General features: G+C 41.5%; 1 protein-coding gene across 1 annotated transcript in view; it reads right to left on the bottom strand.

Annotated features, from left to right (window-relative positions):
• Positions 1-24048, bottom strand: part of MOB3B (MOB kinase activator 3B) — a 102299-nt gene that overhangs the window by 21333 nt on the left and 56918 nt on the right. The gene's annotated exons all lie outside the window — the stretch shown is intronic.

The raw sequence follows: 24048 nt of genomic DNA, 5'->3' as shown, positions 1-24048 counted from the left end.
TTTGTATTTTATTTTACTTTTTTTTCTCTTTCCTTTTTTTTCTTATTTCATTATTTATTTATATTTTTATTAAAGTAGTTTAGTCTTTTTCTAAACTCATAGTTTTTTTTATCCCCCTCTTCCTCTCCTCTCTTTTCCTTGGGGGGAGGAGGGGAGGGGCCATCTGTCGTTCTAGTTGGTCAATTTGGTCAAAACCACGACACCATCCTGTCACCCTCCGAAGACAATAGCTTTGGAGTAAAGTCTGAGTTTGTAACTGCACACTGGGCTATGACTTCCTACACCTCCTTTTCAATCCAGAAGATCACTTAATGCATCCTTTTATCGGACCGCTAGCACCAAAGATAACCAAATACTTAAGCAACTTTAATGGATCAAGAACCACAGGTACTGGTCTTTTTTCCCTGAACAATTTCATGGAGGAACACCCAGAATTTTAATTTTCATAAATGTAATTTTCACTGCAGTGCACATTGTCCCATTAGCACCAATGGCTTTATATCCTGAGATGGCTCTTCTCCATACTGGTACAGAGGTCATCCTAGAAGGAACAGACACTCTCCTGCTCACTTTATTCAACAGTGGCATTTCACAGCATCAAATTTAATATCAGACTTGAAATAACTGACTGAAGGACAGACCCCTTTGCTTTCACCTTCCTCCCAATTGTGTGCACCAATCTAATTGCTCTTTTAGTAGAAAAACTCTTGAAGAGATACAGAAACAGCTCATCCAAAATACCTTAGAAGTTACATCACTTTGCAGCTGGAGACTCCAATGCAGCAGCAAAAGCAACACTTGGAAGTAAACAGCCAGGCATCCACAATGTGGCACCAATAATTCCTTCAAAACCACCCTTCACCAAAGACTGATCTTGCACGGCACTATCTACCACTAACCTGCCCCAAATACCCACATTTCCTTCTGTGATTGTGCCTCAGACGTGACGACTTTAGTGCCGTGCTTCAAACTCTGCTGCTCCTTTGCTTGGTTGCACATCCTCTTGATTTTTTAGTTATAGTTCATTTTTTAGTCAGAATTAAACTACATAACTGTAGTTACTGCTTCTTAAAAAAAAAAAAAACACACAAAAAACCCAAAAAAAGGTCATAGTTAACCAGTCCCGTACTCCCTGAAAGCTCAGCTCATGCTCTCAACAAGAAAAAAAATTATTATTTGCAGAAAGAAGATGGACATATTAAATTGACACTCTTCCAAGGTTTCTAGTTGTCATATTTTAGTTTCCTGTTAAATACTGCTCAGACTGATAAGAGCAGTGTATTAATGGACAAATTGCCCAGTTTCACTGAGGGGGACATGAGGACACACAGTGAGAATTTCCACACTATAACCATATATTTGATTACAGATTACGTAAATGCTCAGCTGTGTCTGTAACCAGTCTGGGTCCCATCAAGAGAAACACGTGCCTTGCTTTAGACTCCTTGGCCAGGGAGGTACCAGGGTACACCCACTGTGGATGTGAACACCACTATGTCTCTGAGCACGACAGTGGGGAAGCACATCAGCACGTACAAGTGTCCTGCTCCGTGTGTCCCTGAACTGCCTCTATATTTGCCATCGCTGAGGTGCAGATAATGTGGGGAAGTGTCTTGGCTTTTTTTGGCTTGTAAAGGATTTAGGGGAGGCAAATCTTTTTGATACAATTTCAAGCAGCTTTAGAGATGCAGTGCAGCCCTGCTTACTCCTGATACACAAAACGGGCACCAGAGAAATAGCTGTATCTATCAAAGCACAACTACTTTATCTCCTTAAGAAATGTTTGCTTTTGGTTGTCGTATCCATTCATCTCAATGCTATGGCTAATATTGAAGGTCACAGAGGGGGAGGCCTAAATGACCAGGCTTTGAACTGAGGCAACACTAAGCTACAGAAATGATAATATGTACAGATGTCAAAACTCCACTTGATTAGCCAGACACCTGAAGTATAACAAATGATTGTTATTTCCAAGGGCAAAATTATTACAAACTATCAAAAAACATAACAAAAGACCCAGTTAGCTGCTTATTAACCAGGGGGATTGCATTTTGGCTGTCAGAGTATGGCTAAATTCAGGAATGATTACAGCAGCAGCCTGCTTTACATTTTTGTAAAAGCTACCCAAACCAGAATTTTAAAAATATACTCAACAAAATATTAAGTCTTAAAAAGGGGGAAGGGCAATAGCTGGCACTTGTCACTGCAAGCTGGTTCACTGGATCACAGAATCACAGATACTGAAGTTCCCTGTACTGAGAGATGAATTCTTGAAGGCACCCTATTTTCTGATCCAGAACAGGCAAGCCCCAAAATGGAGAATAATTAGTTTTATCTTCTATGGGCTGACATATGATTGTAACAGAAGAATGTTACCATAATGAAGAAACTCACTCTTCTGTATTAACTGGCAGAAACAAGCTGAATAAAACAAGCTGACAAATCCTTTAACTTCTTTGCAGCCCATGTTCCCACTTACCAGTTACAGGTAGTAAGTGCAAAGGCCATAAAGCACCGTTTCTGCTGTTAGTGAGGATTTTCATCTTACAGCTTTTTTTTTTATGTGCTAGGCAGTCAATTTGTGGACATGTAAATAAACACAGAAAAAAAAAATATAGCCAGTGCAGAACAGCCTAGGGTGCATAATAAACTTACAGTGTTCCCACTGCTCCTCACGTGCATCAAATTTTCAGACAGGCTGTAGAGTTTCTTTTGCCATTCCGGAACTTCACCAGTTTTGCAAAGCTATCTCTGTTTCATTTACTCTTAAATAACCAGTGAAACATTGCTGCTATCACAGATTTATCACCTGGGTCCAGCAGAATCCATAATGACTCTCTCACTTCTCTTGCCTTCCTGTAAAACTGGTTTACAAACTGACACAGTGTCCTAAATAGTTAAAAAGTGCCTCCTTGTACCACTGGAAGCAAATGGTAGCCATGCAATGAGCTGGACTCCTCAGCCTTGGAGAGCCTGCCAGCCAGTCTGTCCCTGCAGCCCGGAGGAGGCTCACAGTCCAGTCAAGTACCAGCTTCAAGGTACAGATGAGCATACAGACACTCTGCTGCTCTATGTGTTCAAAATTAGACAAAAGGATGGGAGAAATGCAGTCTCAAGGAAAAAAATTAACCTAATACAGCAAAACAATACAGACCGATTTCAGTCACACTAGAATGAATCCAAAGTAATGCCATGAAAATTTTAAAAATTGGAGTGAAATGATTCTATTCTATTTATTCTATTCTGAGGTCAGAATTTGGCCTAATGTTTTGTTCCCACTGCAACTGCTACAGTTATAAATAAATCAACCACAGAACATAATCATCACGAGTGGCTCTGGGGAACGGAATAGCCTAGATTTAGATCCTTGACTTGTGAAGGAGTATGCTCTCTGTCCTTCAGCTCAGCCACAGTAGCCTTTGCTTTCTCCCCCTCCAAGCTCTCATTTACCACAGAGTCCAGGTTTAATAACTCTTTTCTCAGAACTTTGTAGTTACAAAAGGAGAGGAAGAGAAAGGAAAAAAAAAACAAAACAAAATAAAACACACACAAAAAATGCAAACCCACAAAAAGTTTTTGTTTAAGCTTTGTATGCCTTTCAACAGTGAAAAATATTTCCAAGAAGATAGATTACTGCCTTACTATCTGCAAGGTGATATTGTATGGAGAACACAATGTAAAACCATGAAATTAGATTGCTAAGTTATCGTTATTAAAAGGCAAAGAAATACAAAGATGACAGTGAAATGTTTGAGATAGCTGCTACTTGCTGAAAAAGTATTTCTGGGTGAGTGAACTGGCAGCCTTGATTCATCCGTAGGCTAAGCCCCAGTGCTGCTGTATGAGAAGAAAGTAACAGAAGGCTTCTTTCTGCTAACTTGGTGTCCAAAACCCCAGAGCTCTCCATTATGTCCCAAGAAAGTGCAAGCAGCTTTCAAACGATCCTAGTCCCACAGCAGAAGTTCATTTAACTCAGGGTTATACACCCAACTGGGAAACAATTCAGTGGAGGGTAGATAGGCATGGTATAACCAGTAACAAAAATGGCCAGCAAGGCTGTACCCACACCCCTCTGGAGTGCGTGCTGCACTTCCCAGGGCTTTACCATTTCCCCAGCATGTCAACCTCCCCATACTCCTTTGACCTTTTTGTTTCTGTTGACTTGCTAGAAAAGGCTAGTCCTAACATGAGCAGCACTCTCTGCAACTTCCAAAATTAAACTTGCCTCATCTATTTACCAAGCTCTTTTCCATTGGAAAATGAAGGGATTTTCCCCTTCCCTTTAGAAACAGCTTTGTTACCGCAGCTCTCTGTAGGCTATTATCTTCATTTCTTACACATTTTTAATTTGCTATCAGGTGATTTGCTTCTGTGCTAGAAGTGAGCATCCAGATCTAATCTATCCATCACCAAACAGACATATACACGGTGCTAACAAAGACATGCAATTGATCTGTTATTTCTTTGAGTATCCCACACACAGGACAACTGCAGACTGTGTCATGGCCATGCCCTCATGACACACCCCTAAGTTAGTATTACGACTGCTATCTGCTCAAAAGGCTGGTCACAATACCATTGAAAAGTATGCTGACCATCTTATGCAGTGATTACCAATAAGTTAATGGTCTGTTGGTTTAAAACAGGGCTTTAATACCACGATGAAGGTCTTTATTTAAACCTTCTTGATACAAAACCTGATCTTTGTACAATGCAAAAAAATGGTAGGATAAGATAGAGAGACTAAAAGATAAAGAAATTAAATTAGGTGATGACAAAGGAGGGTAACTAAAGCTCTGAGATGAATAAGACAGGCAAAAAGTCTGTCTTGTTTGCTATACAACAATCTTGAATGTTCTTACTTCAATATATATCCCCCAAAGTAGGTCAGTTGCAGGTTAGAGAGGAAACCGAAGAAAAGTCATTATACAGTTGGTCTTTTTTGCTTGATTCATTATTTCCAGGCAAGAGTCAGAATGTATATAGTGCCAGAAAGTCCATACTGAGAGAGAACAACCCACACTTTTTCCCTGCACTGTTACATGCGGCTCTTGACTGGCTTATACTCCCTCCCACCTGTAACATGCAATGAAAATAACTGCCCAGTTAAATCTTTGATGCCAGACACATGAGCATCTTTGACCTTCTGCATTTTTGTGGTTTTAAGTCTTGCTTTGGTCAAGGGAAACAGGTAAGCCCTTCGGCAATTGCTCAGAAATTTTTCTGTGCATTTGAAGATCCTTGTACAGGCCACAGTCATAATTCATTCTTTTTTTAAAAGTACACATGTGGGAGAAAAGAGTGGCTCCCTTCTCCATTGGCAAAAGGACTCACACGACTATTGCAAACACAGCTTAAAAATATACCAATTTGGGAAGTAAGAGTTTTTTCCAGTTTTATAATAACGAGCAAGGAAACAGCATTACCAGAAACTGACAATTTGGAGAAGGCACCTAAAACAAACCCTTCATCCCCACCTCCCTCAATGTTTTCTTTCTCCTGTCCCTGCCCCAAGTACACAAATTTGCAAAAGATGACTTGGCTATTGCCGGAAGCTTGGCTGCAAAAACACCTATCCTAATCCAAGCAGATATTTAATGCTATCTCAGCATGTTAGTCAAGGAAATGTCTGTCTCAAGGGCCAATGAAAACAATGTCAGTTTTGCTGGACTTTGCTCCTCACATAAATAAGCAGGCAGCTGCAAAATATTAGGGATAAACCAGGCTACTATGTACCTACATCCTTCTGATACTGCCCTCCTTTTTGCTTTTATATTAGAGAGCAGAAGAACGAAAAACACTTCTGAGATTATATGACTTTCTAAGCAAAAGGGTGTCCTTTTCTCTTTTTAAGCAGGACTGCCTCTACCAGTGTTACTCTTGAGTGAATAAATCAGCAGGCAGGCTGACTGTCAGATCTTCAACAAAGCTACTCATGTGCTGTGCTGGAGAGAATTCTAAATGGAACAGGGTACAGATCAGAAAACAGTTTGAGGCTTCATACTACTTGAACGCCCACAAGAGCTCTCCCTGCTGCTGTATAGCAAGAAATGGGTGATGGTACTAAATTTTGCCATTTAGTTAACAACTTCACCACAAGAGTTGTCTTACAATGCAAATACTGCAAAACACGTAAGTATGAAAATACCAGAATTGAGTGTCCCTGAAATCAGAGGACAGACACCTAAATCCTTGCATTGCATAAGCCAGATCCCTTGGATTTTAAGCAAATTTACAATGGCTGTTCTTGACTACAATCTGACCCCCTTCTTGCTACTTATTACTTATGCTTCTGCTGCTGTGAAGGAGCAGAGAAGAAACACTGCAATCCCAGAGAGCAGAATACTTTTGCTGCCTCTACCGAGCAAGGCTAGTTTTATGCCAGTCAATACTCAGGCTGATAAACCCATTAGAATAGATCTGTAGGTCTTGAAGGCAATGAGAACACTGAATGTCATAAAGAGCTGCAGAGCTGTGGTTGTATGGCAGTGTCATTCACCACACACATTCGTCTGCCCTGGAAGATCCATCTTCGCTGCAGTAACAAAATGAGATTTGTTGGAGTGTTGCATTTGAACAACGTTATATAGCATTAATATATACACAGTATACAAATAGGCTTGGAGATCCATTAGAATAATTTAAAGCTCTCCCTGTCTTAGCAGAAACTATAGTACAGGTGAACAACATGCAGCCTCTCCTGGGACAGAAAATATAGCAGCCATTTGGCAGTATAACAGCTTAGGATGGGAAAAGAGAGTTTATTAACCTGAACACTAGAGCCTGACCAAGATATAAACCAAAAACCTTTCCTCCTCATCTGGCAGAGGTTTGTTAGTAGTTTTGTTCTTGCAGTACTTGCCATGGCCTAACAATTTCTGGGTAGTGACATGGTTTCGGTTTTCCTTGCCGAGTGCACCACTGGCCAGCATGGCTTTTATTTTTGTTATTAACTTCCGATGTCTTCAGGAAACTAACATTATGGTTGCACATTAATTTCACAGGGACACTGCAAGAAACATGCTGTTCTAAGGGCCTCTCTTGATCCTAACGGTGCAGCAATATGAAACATGATCAGAAGCAGCAAGATATGAGATGCACTCAGAATCAGACAAAACAGCCTCCTGTCCCCCCGACACAGATGTTCCAGCAGTTAACTGAAAAACAGAGGCCTCACATCTGCCAAAATGTCATGGCACAACATTAAAAAGTAACTGTAGTTGAAAGGCTAATATCACAAAAGAAACATTCATTCTTCACAAGACTACCGTGCTAAATTCCTTTTCAGTGAGCCATTAGAAGAAACATTCAGACAGTTCTAACACCTTCACAGGTCTTGTGTCTCCTACTGCAAAGCATTTTCTGACCCTTCGATATTGACTCTGATTTACGAATCTTGTATGTGTATGAGAATATCCTCATTGCATATTGATAGTTCTTTAAAGAAGTTACTTAGAAGTTTTAAGTAAGTTATTTTCCTCTCCAGTAAAATGTAGCTCTTTCAAGATATAGGGAAACACAATGATATAGCAGTATGCAAGGAAAGCTTAGTGGAAGACTGGAATGCAGAAAACTAAGAACAAAAAAAAAACCCCCAAGAACAGAATCCTGATCCCTGACTTTGCTTAAGTTGATCCTGATTGACAACAGCGCAGCCTGGAATAAAGTCCAGAGTTCTGGGACAGGCTGACAAGCAAGAGCCCACCAGGATTTTTAAACCTGCTTTTACATGTTTAACTACTTTTGGTTTTGTATCATTAGATCTGGGGGTAACACAACAGATGCTTTTCTCTACTCTGTTTCTACAACTAAAGGCTGTAAAATTGAATGAACCCAATCAGCTGAAGAAAAAACACCCAAGCAGTCCCCTCCCAGCACACTTAAGCACTCTGAAATATGAGAGAGATAAGCCAGATTCACTCTTCAGATGTCTGTAACTTTAACCAGAGCTACTCTGTCTTCTATTTGTTCCTGGTCCATGCCCTTGCTCAACAGAGGTCCTCCCCAGGCACCCCAAGTTTTGCTCCTCTTGTTTCCTCAGAATGGCTTTACTAGAAGAAGTCAGTCCACCCCTCCCATGCAAACACTAACTGATGTTCAAACACTAAACAGGATATCCAGCTTTCCCCTGAGATGCGCTCAGCACATACCTGGTGTGCACTGGTTACATCAGGTTCAGTTACAAAAGGCTGCAGTGACTGTTTTCACTTCAGCGCAGCGCCAGAGAAGGTAGTGTGGTCCATCTTACATATATCGTTCATTTTTTTCCCACAGTATTTCCAGAGCTAAGGACGCTCAGATCTCTTTCTACTGTTTTGCAGGGAAGAATGTTTATCAATAGAAAGCTGGTGAATCTGGGCAGCTGCACTCTTTGTGCCCTCTTGAAGCCACTGTGCTGAAAGGAAGAGAAGACTTGCAATGCCAGAAGGCATCCTGTTGCTTTTAAAGCATCATGAAACTAAGCAGCATAATATTATTTTAATGTCATTAGCAAAGGACAATTACAGAAACAATTCCAAAAGTTGCATTAAATTGACCTTAACCAACTACTATAAGATTCATGTGCTAATAAAAATTTTGAATGAAAATAGGTCAATAAAAATCAGATATACTAGAAGACCAATAGTCTTCAAAGAAAACAATGGAAAGGAATATTTTAAAACATAACTAGTCAAAAACAAGTTGATTTGCTCTATTATCAAATTCAGTGAGAAAGGGAGGTCCCGTGATTTCACTAGAGTAAAATTTTATCTTTAACAGATCTTTTACAGGGTTAATACACGCTGAATCCTACCCTAACTCAGCATCCACCCACCATTTCCCACTCATCAAAGTTTGGAATATCACAAGATTTTTGACAGCCTTGAACACTGTCTTTAGAAGAAGAACCTCAGGCCTTGCTAGTTGTGGGAAACACCATCTCATCAACAGACCTTTTAACTATTATATAAAGAACATTTCTACATTGCTGTATGAACCCCCTTTTGGGTCTTGAAAGCTGCCTGTAAACATTTTCTGTTATTCCATTTAATGCCTAATAAATGTCACAAAACTGAAAGGAAAATAAGGCAAAGATTATTTTAGCTTGGTATCTTTTTCTAGAAGCTAGAAGCTAGTTCTGCAGGAATGACCGTTATTTCATTCACAAGAAGAACAAGCAAGCATTCATTAGGCCTTAATTTTCATAAATGAAAAGCTTAAAGAAATTCAGAATCACAAAATGTTTCTTTAGGACACCAGCTTCCCATACAAATTAATAACAGACTTTCCTATGTATGCCAGAAAAGCAGTATATACGCCCACCCCATTCCTCATACACACAGTGGATACCATCTACACTTCTGCCTTTCCTTTCACCTTGTATCTGAAACGGAAATACTGGTCAGGCCCACACATTTTTTTTATCATTGTCATGGTTTCAGCAGGGATGAAGTTAACTTTCTTGCTAGCAGCAGGTGTTGGGCTATGTTTTGGGTTTGGGATGAGCTGCATTGATGGTGCACTGATGTGTTCAGTGGCTGCTGAGCAGTCAAGGCCTTTTCTGTCCCTCACACCACCCCACCAGCGAGCAGGCTGGGGGTGCACAAGAAGCTGGGAGGGGACACAGACAGGATAGTTCCCCCCAATGGACCACAGAGATATTCCATATTATATAGCATCATGCTCAATATATAAAGCTGGGGGAAGAAGAAGGAAGGGTGGGGCGGACATTGGACGTTTGGAGTGATGGTGTTTGATTTCCCAAGCAACTGTTAACGTGTGATGTAGCCCTGTTTTCCTGGAGATGGCTGAACACCTGCCTGCCAATGAGAAGTAGTAATTGAATTCCTTTTTTAACTTTGCTTGTGTGTACAGCTTTTGATCTACCTATTAAACTGCCTTTATTTAAATTCACAAGGTTTTTCTCACTTTTATTCTTTCTGATTTTCTGCCCCATCTCAACTGGGGAAAGTGAGCAAGCACCTGCATGGTCCTAGTTGCTGGCTGGGATCAAACTATGACAATTCTGCATGGGCAATTTAACTGAAGGTGGGCTTTACAGGGATTTTTTGTTGTTTTTAGCACAGCTTTAGAAATCTACAGTAAGACTAAGTGCACTTATACCAGCAAGTGTAATTGCTGCACTTCAGTAACAGATCTAAACATATACTCATAAGTTTACCACTGGAGAGGCTGATTTATCTGTGTTTAACATTAATCATCTGAGAAGCAAACGTTCATTTATCTTAACATATAATATTCTAATGTCTATATGTTTTTATCTATAGGTTTAAAATAATTTTACATTATCTGTGCCACTGCTTCCATGGTGTATAACATTAATCACCTTTGAAGTTCACGGGCATATATATATGGTCATGGTGTAACCAACATAGCCTGAAAGCTAACACATTGAAAGAGAGATGAAACTTGTGTGTAAAACCTGACAGAGAGCTGGCAGCTTTGCGTATCTGGACACTTAGAATTTCCTATCTGTAAAGCAGGATGATGGGCTAACGTGGTCTTGACTCAGCAGTTGTCCCTAGGCATCATTAAAAAGCGAGGCACACAGTGGCACAGGAGCTAGCTGCCACCTCTCGTGCTCGCAGGCTTTGACTCTGAGTGTTCAGGCTCTGAGCACCAACGAACCGTGTGAGATGTGGACCACCTACACCTCAGACAGTGCTGCCAAAGCAAATTAACTACCAGCACGTAGACTGAAATCAGCTGTGCATTACTGAAAAAAGTACTACCAACAACTGAAGAGCCTGAAACTACTACCGACCCATTTCTCTCACACATGATTACTAGCAGAGTTCTGATGGGTCAGGGTGCTGGCAGGCAAGGACAGACTTTTCAAGAGGGTTTTGCTTTTGCATTTTGAAGAGTATCTGTAGGTGCTGGGCTCAATCTGGCTCTTCCATGGGGAAAAAAAAACCAAAACAAACCAACCCATGAATAAATCATAGAGAAAACAGAATTCTTGTTTCCTTCTGCTTACTCAGAAGAGACCTGTTTATATTGTTGATTTCTAAAATCCTGAGGACAGCATCAACATCAGTCTCTTAAATCCTCTTCTCACCCTCAGCATTTCCAGTTCAGCATGACTGAAGACATTAGATCTTCATGGGAGTGACCAGGCCAGCCTGCCAACCTACCCTTTAGGGATGTTCCAGGAAGCTGAATGTTATGGAAATAATGCCTAATGGAGTGCAAGGTGTTATGGGTATACTGGAAAACACCACCTGTGGCAGAAGATACAGAAAGGCCTGGAGTTCACATGCTCAAGGCATTGTGCCTTTTTCTTTCCTCCTATCTCAGAGATAAACGCAGCAGCAATTGTGATTCTGCTGACAGCAACAGCTTAACAGGGCCGTGGATGTGGGACTGTTCAAAGAACAGCAGCAATAAACTCAAACATTTTCACAGCAAGAAATTAATTGCTAGTAACTTTAATGAGATAAAACTGATGGTCTGCAAAGAACATGTTCTTGATTTGCCCTACTTGGATCACATAGTTCCATCAGAACAAGAGCAAAACACTGAGCAAAACACTTCATTTTTAACAATAGCACAGTATGCACTGTTGGTGCACTGCAAGAAGCTACTGCATGAGAAGTAGAAGCATGGGAAGTGATCTAGTGATGTGTTGTTACGTGTCCATAGCTTCAATACTGTGCCTTCATCAGCAAATACACACAGGCTTGCTGAACCTCAAAAGCAGATGTCTACAAACACCAACTAAATGATTGTGAACTTAGACAATATATTCTTTAGATAAGTGGTCATTTGTGCATGTCCTGAGATCCAGCAGGTTCATCTATTACATTTAAGAATTAACACATGACTCTGACAATTCAAAGAAAAGTAACTACAGACTGCGTTCAAAAAACTTCTGCAAGAAACATGCTATATTGAGTGTAAAAACCTAGACAAAACAAGAGTGATAAGGAGAAAGAGATGGCTGTTATATTCCATTTGGCCATAACAGACTGACACTACAGTGTAGTGTTGTTCAATATGCAGGGCACAGCACTTGACGTATTAATTTCTGTGTCAAGTCATACTTTCTGGCTATACCATGGTTAGGAATGCACGCCTTGTTTTCTAGAAATGTCACCTCTTGCATTAAAAAAAAAAAGAGTAAATATGAAAAAATGTTCAACAGCAGCACTGCATCAGTATGAATGGTCCATTATTATACATTCTTTACAGTTTCTGAATTTCTACTTTCGGAAACTTAGTTAAGTTTACCCTGAACACAACGGATACAACTGCATTGGTCTCCACAGACTTGAGGTCATTGTTAGTCTGTTTATTTTTCCGGTGAAAGCACCACCATGATTAGAGTCTTCCACTGCTTCTCTGTTAACAGCACAGATGTTTTCAGGATGCACTACTTTTTCGGTAGCAAAACTTTTCCAGTGGGACTATTCCCAGGACAATGCACATACCAGTCTCAGGGCACGGCCAACATATTTCAAACACTGTGAAGGCTGCAAGCCATTCAAAAATGACTTTGTATCCAGACCTCTCCAAGGATTTAGGATATCATGCTGCCTTAGGGAGTATGAGGAACTGTTATGGCACCATCACAGGTGTTCCTACATGGACATTTTTTCTTGCAGCACTTAAGCTCTTGGAGTCATTTGGCCATGTGAAAAATTTGGCAGGTTTTATATGCATATATACACAATATCTTTTAATATCTATCCCAAAATTAAATGCAAGGTTTGAGTCTTCTCGATTCTGCAGAAAAAAAGTCTGCACTAAATACAGAATTCAGAAGACTAAGCAAAAGAAATTAACCTAAAAATTTGCTCTTTTTCAGTCATTAAGACAGACTGAGATTTCAGGCAAAAGATGCCCTTTAAGTTGTGTTTAAGTTTGCACAGAAGATGATTGAAGAGCACCCAGAGACATCACACTGACCCCATTGTGCATTCCTTCATTCAAAATCTGCTATGGACAAAAAACTTTGCTACACTTTTAGAGCTCCTCCAGACCATCACTGGGTGACAGTAAGTCACAACAGAAGTGTTGCTGTCACTGTGGAGAACATGAATTAATAACCAGGCAAACAGAAGAAAAAAGTTAATTGTCCCATTCCTTGCAGCAACACCTCATTAACAGGGATAGTTGGATCTTTCTTGGAAGAACAGACCCATTTCAATTGCCACTGAGCTGGAGTACAATCTACTCCAGCTGTCTCTCTCGCTTGTTGCTCCTTATTCTGCTAGCTCACCCACTAATAATGCCTTGGCCTGCTTGCCTTTCTCAAGCAATTAATCATAGTCAGTCAACCATGGCAGTGTAACCTTTTTCTGCTATTTCAACTTAGTGCACAGGTGTATGGCATCACTGAGAACTAACCTGGTGCCCTTTTGTAACAAAGGGGAAACATCTTTTGTAAAGGCTTTTGTTAACAGCTCCTCCCACTTTCCAGACCACAGAAAACTCTTGCAACTTTCCTACTGCTCTTGACTCTCTTCTTTCAGGCAGTATTTTCACCACACTGCTGGAAACTAATGATAAGTATGGCCAATCTCTGAATCTAAATTCAGAGACTGTCCGTTGCCCTGAATCACATTATGCGTCTTATATATTCCGAGCATCCAAAAAGCAAAGTTTCTTCAAAGAATCTATCATTTCTGGCATTCACACACTGACATGCTCAATTCATGAATAATTTCTGAGACTTTAAAAGCTACTCCAAGCTCTTCTTTTTCCTTTGAGACCATCAAAGTTAAAAGTAAACATTCAGAGAGTTTTGCGCTTCTGTTTAAAAAAATTTTAAATAAAAAAATTCAAATGCAGATGTTCAAAACCAACTGAAATATAAATTAGAAGCTTTGTGGCTGTCTCCCCAGGGAAAACCATGTTAGTAACAAGGCAGTGCGTGGAGTTCAAATGTGGCATGCAGATGGAAAGTTTAATAGGTATCTTTAAGTACCATTAGATGATTTTACAGCTTGTACCTGGACAGCAAGGGGAAGTGGGCCATTAAAGACGTTGTGTTAAGGAAGAACCATCTGTGAAAGCCAGCAGAGGCTGGCTGGTGGGATTAGAGGCTGGAGTTTGCAGCTGAGAGTCCTCACAGTGATTTCTTTGTCTGTCTTGGTCACCAGGAATTAACAGCAGAAAAGTTTAAAACAGAAAGCAGTGTCCATTTTGCCCAGCAAAGGGTACTGGAAGATCACATTGGAAGACAAACTACTTGCCTTTTTGGGATCATATTCTGACAAATAGGTTACAAATCAAAACCTCAATCCCAGGGGAACAGAATTGGTGGTAGAAGTTCACAGCTCTGAATTCCTATCTGGGTCATTAAATCTAGACAAGATGAATATAGACATTATAGAGGGAAATGTTGGGGATGTAGCAGCCAAACAGAAACAAAATATAAAGATGCGGTTCACTGCCATTTCATTGAGGAATAAAATATTAAAATTAACATACGGTTTTATAGGAATTCTCATTATAATTACCGAAAAAAAAAAGACAAATTAATCTATATCTAGATCTTCAATAGCCTATACTTTTTGTAGTCAGCCAAACTACTGTGAAGGTAACTTTCAGTTTTACATCATTCAAACTTTATCTGTGATTTGATTCATAGCCTACGTTTCTTTTTCTCTTTGCCTACAAGACACTGGTCTATCATCCAAGAAATATTTTCTAAATGAGTAAAGTGGTATAACTAGCTATATTCTGGGAGGTTTTATAGAAAATTATTTTCTTTGCCCTGTTACTTCTCCCCAGATAATCACCTGCCTGTGTCCCTCAGCACTGTTCCTGGCACTTCCAAACTGCTGTCAGGTACACCATCCCAAGGGGTTTAGAAAGCGGCGGGGGTGCCAGCCACTGGTTATAGCAAGGAACATTTTGGCAGGGTCTGTTTCAGGCTAGTTTGCCATCTATGATTATACCATGAAATTGCATGTAAATAGTAGTTATAAGCACATCAGAAATTGTAAAACTTCTTCTAAGTAACCACATTATAAACATTGGCGGATACAACTGGAGCGCTGCACTGGAGACATGGGTTTTTAAGGAAGAAGGGGCAGGCAAGGCAAGGAAGGAGGGGAGGAACCTGCCGTGTGAGAGAATTAGGAACGCAAAGAGCTCTGCCTTGGCCAGGTCAGGAGCCATTCGAGAACTTCTGTGTCAAGTTTAGCAGGCAAACAAATATGGCCATTGTTGAGATGGGTATCTGCTATCCATATAGACTGCCTGCTCAGGAAAAAGAAGTACATAAGGTCTTCTGCAAGCAAATGTAATAAGTTGTTCCCCAGGGGTCAGTACTGGGTCCAGTCCTCTTCATATATTCATCCATGACCTTGCTGAAGGGATGGAATATACCTTCAGCAAGTTTGCTGACGATACAAAACTGGGAGGGGTGGCTGACACACCAGAAGGCTGTGGTGCCATACAGTGAGACCTGGACAGGCTGGAGAGTTGGGCAGAGAGAAACCTGATGAACTTCAACAAGGGCAAGTGTATGGTGCTGCACCTGAGGAAGAATAACTCCATGCACCAGTACAGGTTGGGGGGCTGACCTGCTGGAGAGCAGCTCTGAGGAATCAGACCTGGAGCCCTGGTGGACAACAGGATGACCATGAGGCAGCAATGTGCCCTTGTCCCAAGAAGGCCAATGACATCCTGGGGTGTATTAAGAAGAATGTGACAAGCAGGCCAAGGGAGGTCATTCTCCCCCTCTACTCTGCCCTGGTTAGGCCCCATCTGGAGTACTGTGTCTAGTGCTGGGCTCCCCTGTTCAAGAAGGACAGGGAACTGCCGGAGAGGGTGCAGCAGAGGGCTACAAAGATGATTAGAGGCCTGGAGCATCTCTCTTACAAGGAAGGAGACTAGGCAAGACTAGGGAAGTTGTGGGCCCTTTCCAGAAGGAAACGGGAGAGCTGGCCACCCACCTGGACACATTCCTGTGCAACCTGCTCTAGGTGGACCTGCTTCGGCAGGGGGATTGGATTAGATGATCTCCAGAGGTCCCTTCCAATACCATATCATTCTGTGATTCTGTGAATCACAGTCACAGCCTCTCATCTTCAAGAAGAACTTTAACCCCCTTAATATCTGCTGAAGGGACGGAACAGCAGGGCTCAAGCAATCTAGAAGACTCCTTGAGTGCACTGCAGCATCCTGGCACAGGTAGCAGGGGAGCCAACAAAGAAAGGTGCTCTGCTGGACCTGATACTTTATGAAGAACGAAGAACTGGTGGGAGTCGTGACAGTCAGAAGCAGCCTTGGCTGCATTGGTCATGAGAGGCTGGAAGTCAGGATCCTAAGAGGACAGAGAAGGGCAAAAATCAAGACCACAGCCTTGGATTACATGAAAGTACATTTCAACCTCTTCAGAGATCTATCTGCTTGGAAGAATCCCACGGGCTACAATTCTGTAGAGAAGAAGGGTCCAGTAGGACTGGCTGGCAATCAGGGATCACCTCCTCTGAGCTCAAGAAAGGTCTGTCCTGACAAATAGGGAATCAAGCAAACGTTGCAGGAGGCCTGCATGGATGAGGAAGTTGCTCCTAAGTAGAGCTGAATCTGACAAGGTATGTGAACAGTAACAATAAGAGATTTTACAAGTACATAAATAGAAAAAGGAAAACTAGGGAAAATGTGGGTCGGCTGCTGAATGGGGCACAAGAACTGGTGACAAATGATACAGAAATACAGAAAAGAACAAGGTACTCAATGCCTTCTTGGGCTCAGTCTTTACTAATAAGATGAGCCTTCAGAAATTCAAGGCCCCTGAGACCAGAGGGAGACTATAGAAAAGAATTAACATCAGTGGAGTTAAATAAACTGGACATATGTAAATCCATAAGGCCTGAAGGGATGCACCCACAAATGCTGAGCGAACTGTCTGTCACCGCAAGGCCACTCGATTACCTTTGAAAGATGATGGTGACTGGGGGATGTTCCTGGAAACTGGGAGAAAGAAAATATCACTCCTGTCTTCAAGAAGGGCAAGTGAGAAGATGTGGGGAACTCCAGGCCAGCCAGCCTCACCTCAGTCCTTGGGAAACTGTTGAGAGAAAATCCTCCTGGAGGGCTTACATGAAGGACAAGAAGCTGATTGGGAGTAGTCAGCATGGATTTACAAGGGGAAATCATACTTGACCAATCTGATACCTTTACAATGAGGTCACTAATTAGGCAGATAATGGAGAGAGCAGTTGACGTTCTTTACCTTGACCATAGTGAAGCCACTTTATCCCCTAACGTCATCATAGACAAGCTGACAAAGTAAGGCTTAGATAAGTGGATGATAATGTAGATCGAAAACAGGCTGAACTACTGGTCCCAGAGGGCTGTTATCAGTGGCATGAAGGAGGTACGTCACTAGCTGTGTACCTCAGGGCTCAATACTACGGCCAATACTGTTCACTATTCTCATTAATGGTCTGGGTAATGGGTCAGAGTGCACCCTCAGGAAGTTTGCAGATGATACAAAGCTGGGAGGAGTGGCTGATACATGAGATGGTTGTCCAGCTGTTCAGAGAAATCTCTACAGGCTAGAAAACTAGGCAGAGAGGAATCTGATTAAGTTCAACAAGGGGAAATGAGAAGTCTTGCCCTGAGGAAGAACAAAGGCACCGGTACACTCTGGGGGCTGAGTGGCTGGAAAGCAGCTTTGCTGAGAAAGACCATTGGGTTCTGGCAGAGCAGGCTGACTGTGAGCCAGCAATACATCCTCATGGCAAAAAAAGGCCAACAGCATCTTGGGTTGCATTAGAAAGAGCATTGGCAGCAGGTCAAAAGACGTGATCCTACCCTCTACTCAGCCCTGGTGAGGCCACACCTCCCCAGTAGAAGACATGGACTTAACTGAATTGAGTCCAGCACAGGCCCACAAGGATGAAGTCTGAACCACCTCTCATATGAGGAGAGGCTGAGAGGTAGGACTCCTCACTCTGGAGAAGAGTAGACTTAGAGGATCTTATCTGTATGTATAAATACCTGATGGAAAGGAATGAAGACAAGGGGGCAGATTCTTCTCTGCAGTGCCCCTGATGTGACAAGAAGCAACAGGCACAAATTAAAGGCACAAAATACCATCACTTTTTGCTTTGATGGTGGTCAAACACTGCAACACATTGCCCAGAGGGGTGCAGAGTCTCCATCCATGGACTGGACAACCTGTACTACACAACACTGCTTTGATCAGGGAGGCTGGACTAGATATCTCAAGAGGTCTCTTCCAGCCTAAATTATTCTGTGATTCTGTAGTTCTGTCCATGACAGCTTCAAGTGCCAAGATCAGGGCCACAGTGATCAGTGCCTTACCATGCTGCACTTATGGCCTTTAAGGAACACCTTTACACTGCAGATGCTAGGGAATTATTTAAACGTGACCACATTAGGAGCTGAGGAGGCCTGTTCCCATCTGCCAACCTGTACTAGAGTTGTACTGTAAAACTGCCATCTGGAGCTGTACTCCAACAGCTGTACTTTGACAGAGTAACTTACAGTACCAATCCTAGACCAAACAGGACCGAATATAGGCATCTTGACAGGTTCAGAGAACAATTCCTTCTGCAACAGCAGAAGAGAAACTCATGTACACTTGCACTTCAGACCAACATCACAGCCTGGAGACTGGGAACAGATTTGGGGGTGGCAGATAACTTAGACACATAATCAGATTTTCTTGTACCTCGGTGAAGACAGAATGTGGCTCTGACCATTGAGTTTTCTGACCACCATTGTCTTTTTATTGCTGGAATAAGAGTGGAAGTTAGTTATCACCGGAAAAGTTTGTAAATATCTATTTAGTAGCCCAAGGCCAGAAATTTAGCAGGTAACAGTTTACATTATCACATTATGTAACATGTAACAAGACTGGAAAGGAGTTGCTCAATTTGAAAACAGAGGACTCCAAAAGCCAAATTATTTAAAAAAATGGAGACTCTGAATTCTCTGAAGGAAGAGTGCTCTAACAAGACCTCTAACTCCATGTGTGACCTCCATATCTACGTGTCCCCACAATGCTGAAAGGCAGGCACAGTTCATTAGGTGTTGCTATTTCTGCTGAGCTTTTGTGGGTTTCGTTGCAAGACAAAGCAAGATAAGAAATAGCTTTCAAAGGCAGCTTTAATTTTTTTGCAGGAACTCTATAGCTGCCTGACACAGAACTCTTTCCAAAGCAGAAATCCAGTTTTGTTGTCCCATGTTACACCCCTCCTAAGCTGGGTTGGGTGGATTAAAATGGTAGTGTTGTATGTCTGAGGATCCCACTTGTTGGAGAAATTTTCTCTGACCTTTTGGACAGCTTTGGCTAAGCAGTGAATACAGACTGCAACTGGTAAAAAGAACTGTTTTTTTTTTCTCTGTTTTGGCCTTACAGGCTCTGAACAACTTCTGATGACAGAAATCATTAGCTTAATGCTCCCAATTATGCTATATAGAATCAGTCTGTCTTAAAAAGGTTTTACAAAACATTTGGGTTTTAGATTTAGAAATCTTATTGGAACTCAGTGACATTTGTCAGAGCCTGACTCTGTTCTCTTCATATTTGCAAAACCCAACCTGACAATAAAACATGTCAGGGGAAGTTGCACCACCAACAAAAAGAGATCCTGATACAACAAATGTAACTTTTGTAAATTAGCCCTACAAAAACTCACATAAAGAAAAGCCTACTCAAAAAATCAAGGAAGGTATCATTGTCACCAGGAATTACTCTGAAAATGGGAATATTTTTAAATTTTAAAGAGGAACTCTTAAGACGCATTTTAAATGGAATGAAAAGAAGTTTTGTGTATGCGTTAACAGCTGAGCCCTCATAATGGGAGACATGCTAGGATAAGCTTGGGCAGATGACAGGAGAGATAACAAGGAAATCCTTCATTATAGCTGAAGGCTAGATTCCATGTAACAATTTTTTCATCTTGAATATTTACATCATTGCTTGCTTTACTGTAAAGCTTGTCACAGAATCACAGAATCATGGTTGGAAGGGACCTCTGAGATCATCGAGTCCAATCTTAAAAAAAAACAAAAAAACAAAAGAAAACAAAAAAAACCCCACAAAGAACCCCAAACACACCACCAACAAAACAAAAAACACAACACCCCACCACATCACACCCACCCACAAACCAACAATCCCGGGCACTAGAACATGCCCTGAAGAGCCACATCTACACGTTTCTTAAATACCTCTAAGGATGGTGACTCCAGCACCTCCCTGGGCAGGCTGTTCCAGTGCCTGACCACCCTCTCAGTAAAGTAATTCTTCCTAAGATCTAACCTAAACCTCCCCTGCCGCAACTTCAGACCATTTCCTCTGGTCCTGTCATTATTCCCTTGGGAGAAGAGGCCAACACCCGCCTCTCTACACCCTCCTTTCAGGGAGTTGTAGAGGGCAACTGTAGAGCTGTCAGCTCACGTGCAAGCAGCTGCAGCTTCAAATTCAAGTCCTCCTGTCCAATTTTCTGCAGGTGGCGTGTACTATGCAAAATAAAATCTTTATCACAGTTCCAGTGGCAAATGACCATGTGAGCGAATAGCCCCAATTTCTCTGGGGCAAGAAGCTTCAGCTGTGGGTTTTTTCTCTCTTTTTTTTTTTTTTTTGCTGTGGTTTTCTCAGAAGGCAATTAAATTACTGTACCTCTTTTCTTTTTAAGTTTCTTGACATCTGTTGCTGTGTCTTGGGACAGTTACAGATGTTTGTGATCTATCCAGCAAAAATGTGTACTGTTAACTGATAATCAACTAGCTTGAGTTACAACACAATCTGTATACTAAAACGAACACTGATTTTTATTCAAAAATTTTGGGGCTGGATGTGAAGGGTAATGTGGCATAAAGAGTTTTTAAAATATGCCTGTCCAAAGACAATTTGTAAAGTATATAAAGGAACTGCAAATGTAAATGAAAGACAAAATGGGCACAAAGTTTAAGATCCCTTATTTTCACTTCAAAGGGGAACAGAAGGCTCTGTCTTTGGCCTGAACCTTTCAACTGCTCTTTTCTTCACCAGAAAAATTTATGGGCAGAAATTCTCAATGGAGCCCAAACCAGGAGAAAATTGAAATGAGCAGAACAGGGAGTCACCATGAAGATAAAACACTGGCTCTGTCAATCCTGGTGGGCAACAGGATGACCATGAGCCAGCAATGTGCCCTTCTGGCCAATGACATCTTGAGGTGCATCAAGAAGAGTGTGGCCATAAAGATGATTAGGGGCCTGGAGCATCTCTCTTATGAGGAAAGGCTGAGGGACTTGGGTCTTTCTACTCTGGAGAAGAGATGGCTGAGGGGGGATCTGATCAACACCTATAAATTCTTAAAGGGTGGGTGTCAAGAGGATGGGGCCAGGCTTTTTTTCAGTGGTGCCCAGTGACAGGACAAGAGAGCACAAACTTGAACATAGGAAATTCCATCTAAACATGAGGAGGAACTTCTTTACTTTGCGGGTGGCAGAGCCCTGGAAGAGGCTGCCCAGAGAGTTGATGGAGTCTCCATCTCTGGAGACATTCTAAACCCGCCTGGACACATTCCTGTGCAACCTGCTCTAGGTGGACCTGTTTTGGCATGGGGGTTGGACTGGATTATCTCTGGAGCTCACTTCCAACCCCATATCATTATGTGATTTGTGAGATCCTCTTTCTTGCCAGAAAGGATTTTCTGGCACCTCTGAGACAAACTTTGCTATGTGGATTGCTAGAAGCTGGGAAATAGCACCTTCCCCTTTTCTTATACCCTTCTCCCTTAGATATCCTCTATGGGGCTGGATGAACCCTTGCTTTGAACTTTACTGCCTTTCTTCTGCAAATCATGTGCTGAAAAGCTATGGATCTGGAAACAAATATTCAAAAGACTGCAATCTTGTAGGTTCTGAACAAACACCTAGGCAAAATCTTTGCCTGTTTGATCTGCAATTTTAACTACTCCAGAATCTGTCAAGCATTCTCCTGAAGGGCTAGAAATGCATGGGACTGGAGTCTTTCTAAAGCCTTTCAGTTTCCATTTCCTTTACTCCAAACGCGTAGACAAAGCTAGTGGTTTAGGGTTTTAGGATCAAGAGTATTCTTGGAGTCACTGACACTACCTGTGTCTGGATCCACCAACAAAACCCTGTGTAATACAAGAAAAATAACTTCTACTCAGAATTACCTATCTGAATAAGTCCTCATACATTACACAGACTACTTTGATTACCTGAGCTTTGGTCTCTTATTTGACAAATGAAATAGTAACATTTGCCTTTCTTTATAGGACTCCTTAACAATTAGACCTTTAAAAAATAAATACCAAAAACAAGCCCTACAACTCCAAAAGAAAGGCAGCCATGGTATGCAACTAATTTTAAAGCACATAAATTCTAAACAGATGTGCTGCTTTAATGTCCAAATAGTCACTGGCACTTTTCTAAAAGGTCTGATGTCATCTAGCATGTGGCTTGGAAGTGTCTCCATTGCTGAGTATTAAAGCTTCAAGCATTAGGGATTTGTCTATTAGAGGGCTGAGTTCTTTCTACTAAGGCTGACTAGCACTGATGCTGTACAAACAACAATTACTATTATTTCGCCATGCTAATGTTGACAGTATACATTTATTGGTAAACTATAAAGTTTCTCAGTGCAGCTCAACATCCACAAGAAAAGGTACATCTTTCCACATCCAGATGAGAGTTTTATCTTTCAAAGACAAGCTATTCATTGTCCTTCCTTTCCCCTTCCAACTATTAACAGACTTTGACTATTCCCTTCTTGATAGTTTCTGATTCCAGATGTCTCGGCAACCTTCTTTTTATTTCTCATGAGTCAAAGTGCCACTGATTCATGTTATGAGAAAGAAATACAAGTTTCCACTGTATATATTCAAGCATATGAAAAGGCATAGCCCCCCTGGTGCTCCTCAGATGTGTGACTCACTGTGAGATGGAAAGAAGCAAAAAATCCTGTGTGTCAGCACTGTCGGTAAAGTGTGTTTCCTCCATACTGTGTTGCTGAGATCCTCTGAGCATTTGTCAAATCTTTTCTAATCTTTGACTTAGCGTAAGTGGGGTTTTCTGCTCAGTCATACAAAACAGTCACCCATCAGGTCCCACAGCCTGCACTTACCCCCTATTGCAAGGATTCTAAGCATAGCTCAGAGGATTTTCCAAGCAAAAACTTTTGAGCAGGGAGACTCATGAAACATTACAGAAATCTGCGTTTTAGGAAATTCCTATATCCATTTGCATGTGGAGGCATCAACTACTGTGGTGCATCATCAGTTGGAGAGCATCTTGTGTCAGTCTTCAGGGAAAATGGAACAATTTAGACTTTTGCTTTGTGGTTTTCTGTACTTGAAAACAATTCTTTGAGGTTAGATGTGTAACCACAAGACTTTGGGTCTCATACAAACAGTGTCAAACATGGGAAATTATCTGATATTTCCACAGTCCCTATGCTGCACATGTAACTTTTGTGGCACATGGCTTACTATAACCAAAAAAAATTTTTGCTGTAAGAGTTGTTCATCCCTGTGATCCAGAGCTTACAACTCAGCCTGGGCATGACTGTCAGGCTGCAGAGCATTTCTCTGGGGACTTTGTCATTAATGTGAGTTTCACCATAATAACAGTTGTCTGGCATCTCACAGCATGCTACATGAACCATCAGTGCACAAGAAGGGAAGTTTTCTGCTTGAAGAAAGACATCTTATGCAGCTCTGCCCACTTGGCTCATAGAAGGTAAGAGTGAAGAGAACTATTTCACATTACTTCTGTGACTAATCAGATCGCTTTGCAGGACAAGCGCTTGTCCTGTCACAGCTCCATTAGCAAGACTGACCTTCATCTTTTGGCTTCACACACCAAAAGGCATATGCAGGATGCACATTTTGTTTCCTGTTTCACTGTGTGCAGTTCTTGGACTCTGTTGGCTGATAGGTTCCAGGAAAAACTGCCCAGCTCACAGGGAAAAAAAAAGACAATCATGCCAGCAGGTATATATATTAAGAGGAGAATGAAAGAGAGCATCAATGAAATTCCAGCTTCTGTTGTACATCTGTGCAATTCCAACAGTCAAATAGTAAGTGGATTTTCGCAGGG

Source organism: Calidris pugnax, unplaced genomic scaffold (genome assembly GCF_001431845.1).
Source record: "Calidris pugnax isolate Ruff unplaced genomic scaffold, ASM143184v1 scaffold157, whole genome shotgun sequence".
NCBI classification, from domain to species: domain Eukaryota; kingdom Metazoa; phylum Chordata; class Aves; order Charadriiformes; family Scolopacidae; genus Calidris; species Calidris pugnax.
Note: the sequence above shows the minus strand (reverse complement) of the source record. Positions and strands in the feature narration are given on the sequence as shown.